Below are 3,892 nucleotides of genomic sequence, written 5' to 3'. Positions count from 1 at the left end.
GCCTCTGTGCCATTAAAAAACTCATGACTGTACGTCATGTTAATAGTAAAATCTGGTAATTAATGTGTATAACACTCAGACACGTTGTTTATTTATAGTTAATAAGCATATGAATATGACTAATCCGCATATTTAAATGTGAAACATGTTAGGCATTTTCATATTGAGTAACTACAGTTTTTTTGCCCTCTGTACTAAAACCACAATGCTGATGATTTATTATTAGATAAGCTTGTGTTGTTCCGCACAAGAGGAACTGGGTAAGATTTATTTTTATAATGCTAGTACTCGTTGACTTGTCTCATCTCCCATTTTAGATTGTATCACTGTTTACATCTCCTATAATAAAAGGTTCCCTTCCAGTGCCGTACTTTCTATTATAGCAAGGGCATGCTGCTTTCATGACAACCTTGGAGTAATCCTCAAAAAAAACAGCACATCTTTTACAAGTCTGCTGAAGGGGGATTCTATCTCCATTCCAAAAAAACTTGTTACTGCTATGAGTTGTCTTGCAGAGAATGTATTCAACTCCAAATTGTACCATTTTAAAATCCAAATGGCAAAACTGAGACAACTATTTCTGATCTAGATACATTCTTAAAGTTTGGCTACTAATTTGGAGATTAGTGAATAAACGTGCATGTTCTATGTATGTCAAATGTGTGGCCTTGTAACAGGATTGTTTTGTTTCAGTGTCTTGGGTCATTATTTGAAAACACTTGGTAAATGAATAAACCACTGTGCCATTTCAACTTTGGCATTCTAAATACTACTGTGATGGAATACAACATAAACGGATGCAAACCGTGGACACATGAGATGCAATAAACTTTATTTGTGTTTTAAAGTCTGTTTAGATCATTTGGCCTTCTGCTTACCAAAATAAAGAATTATCTTACATCAATCACCAAGACAGTCCCTTGCCTAGCTGCGCTACAACCACAGGCGAAACATCAGTTATCTCCTGACCAATCAAATAATCTTATAGAGAACCATTGGAACTCATTTTAAGAAATTCATTGCCTTCCTCAGTGTGCTGGGGCACAAAGCAAGCAAGACAAGCAACCTACCGGCATTCTGAGTGACAGCTGGGAGGGTGCACACTAGACACTTTATAAAAGTGCCTATTTCCCCTTTATAAAGTGTGGAAGAGAAGACACTCTGTTTATCCCAAAATGTTTAAGCTAGCTGAAGTGGGAGGTGATGATGCTAGGAATACTCTGGCCCCATTTCCCATTAATGGTGCACACCTGTTTGCAATGGTTTACCCTCTTACTTGGTCCTGCTGGGCACTGAGGGTCCTCTCTTACTGTCTGTAAAGACATTCAGCTTGTGCAGGGCTCCAGACGCCGAATGCCATTCTCACTAGACATTTATTGGCTGATAGTGCCAGCTGGGCCTTTTTAGCCAATGAATAACATTCTATTCATAGAAATATAGTTATTTGACATTTTTATATTTTTAGTTATTTTTGTATCCTGCCTTTAAAGTCCCTAAGTGGTGAATGAAGCCATTTAATTTTATGGAACACTGTTTCTTATTATTTTTCCTGGCATTTCTATACATAATCTCTGCAGGGGGAGTATTTGCCACAGTGGCATTAGAATATGATCTACAGAATTGACATTAGCCAGCCTGGAACTTTTAAAGGGACAATATAGTAACCCAGACCACTTTATCTCACTGAAGTGGTCTGGGTGCAGTATCCCTGTCCCTTTAACCCTGCAATCTAAAACATTGCAGTTCTTGAGAAAGCCACTAGAGGTTCTTCCACTGCACTGACTAACATTCGGTCACATAATGCGGAAACCCCATTGGAAAGCATTGATTAAATTATTTCCTATGGGAAAGCTTGCATGCCCGTGCGTTGCTCGCCACGCATGCCCATTAGGTCCCCAATGATCCTCTATGAGGAGCATTGGATTGGACAACCCTGGTTCAGGCCATTCCTCTTCCATGACAGCCTACAGGTAGGGACAAGAACACTAGAATGCTATGTCTTCATATAAGGGCTGGCTAAAGACGACCCAATGACACTACCTGAGGTGGAGTAACACTTCCAGCAGCAGAGGGGTTAACCTCCGTATGCACTTTTGAAAGTGAAATGCTGTACATACAGACTCCAGGCACCATGACCACTACAAATCACTAAAGTGGTCATGGTTTTGGTGTAACCTTTTAAGGGTTTTGAGAGTACGCCCATGCATCATTCTTACATTATCACTGAAATAATACTACGTGAATGATGGAACAACTGGTCACTGGGGTGTATTTACAAAACAGAGAATTGACAACATTATTTTAAAAGGTTTGGCCAAATACCCTTTTTAAGCCTAAATAGTACAATTCATTTTTACACCAGTGTTCAGCGAATAATTCCCATTAACTGAAGATATTCTGACTATTCTGATATTCAAAGTTGTGAAACAGACCTGAATTCAGATATCTTTAAGTCACTGCCACTAACCTGTAGCTGGATACAGTACAACCACCATTGGAGCTGCTAGACCACTCTGCACTGATTTCTCAGCTCACTGGCATGCCCTGTATTGTTAATGGAACTGGGATATGACATTATCAGTGCACATAGACTAATCTATACCGTACCCAACTGGCCCCGGGGATGAACAGGAAGGCTGGATGTTTAAAAAAGTATAGTTAATAATAATAATACTATGTTTTTAAATTTTTTTCTGAAATGAAAATTAAGTGTGTGTGAGGTATATGGATGTAATTATGAGTATGTATATGAATGTCTGTGTGAGTATATGAGTGTATTTGTGCATTTATGTGTGGGTTTGGTTCTGTGTTTGTACATGAATGTGTTTTTGTGTATGAGTCTGTATCTATCTATATATCAATGTGTGTACATGAATGTAAGTTTGTATGTATATGAATGTCAGTATGTGCACGTAATTTCCCTTACAAACAGGGGCAAAAGATAGTGCAGAGGGAGTCCAGTGTTTTTAAATTTTCTTTACAGTTCGGGATGGGGGACAAAATACATTTCTGCCCTATGGTGATATATAACTTAGAAACATCTCTGCATATTACCCCAAATAGGCCGCATTCAACTGCAAAAGTCTACAACCTAGCACCCCCCTACCATTAAAATTGATACACATCACTGCACACAGCCCATGTACATACTCACATAACTCCACACACATCCCGCACACACGATACATTCAACACACATATAACTTCACGAAGCATCTGCTGCACCCATACATATAAAATCCAAATTCCTAAGGGCCTTCAAAGATTTACTTTAGCACAGTGCTACCAAAAGGTTGCCTACCCCCTGCTGACCTAGTATACATAAACACATTTTTTTGCCCCAGCACACTGACATTTCAAGGGCAATGGAGAATTAGAATGATTATTAACCCCTTTCACTACAAAAAAAAGACCTGATTTGAATGTGCATGTAAACAGCTTAAGAGCTACTTTGACAAGAAGAATAAACTGGTGGAATAGTGGGGAGGGCGAGTCCCCTGTACCCCACCTAGTATGTATAACCCTAGATTAACCCTTGGTGTGCTGCATCAACAGCTCCATTTCTGTACTGTACTTTTCATGAAAGTAACATGTTTGAGATGAAGGATGCCCACACAGTTATATGATGTGGAGCAAGGTGCACACTGTTCAGTACTATAGTATTATACAAGGACTGATGTTCCCTTTTCAACTTCATAACAAGCACTCAGTGTGATTATACATTAGCAGAGGGGGAGCAGCATTGCAGTCAGTGTGTGCTGGAAAGGGGAGGTAAGTCTCGCTGGCTTTGGACACTAAGGCATGCCATAATAAAATAAATAAATTACTGCCACGTGATTTACACTGGATGAAAAAAAACACACACCAGGTCCCACCCCTGTGATGTCAGAGA

The sequence above is a fragment of the Pelobates fuscus genome, chromosome 1 (genome assembly GCF_036172605.1).
Source record: "Pelobates fuscus isolate aPelFus1 chromosome 1, aPelFus1.pri, whole genome shotgun sequence".
Lineage (NCBI taxonomy): Eukaryota > Metazoa > Chordata > Amphibia > Anura > Pelobatidae > Pelobates > Pelobates fuscus.
This window is presented reverse-complemented; position numbering follows the sequence as displayed.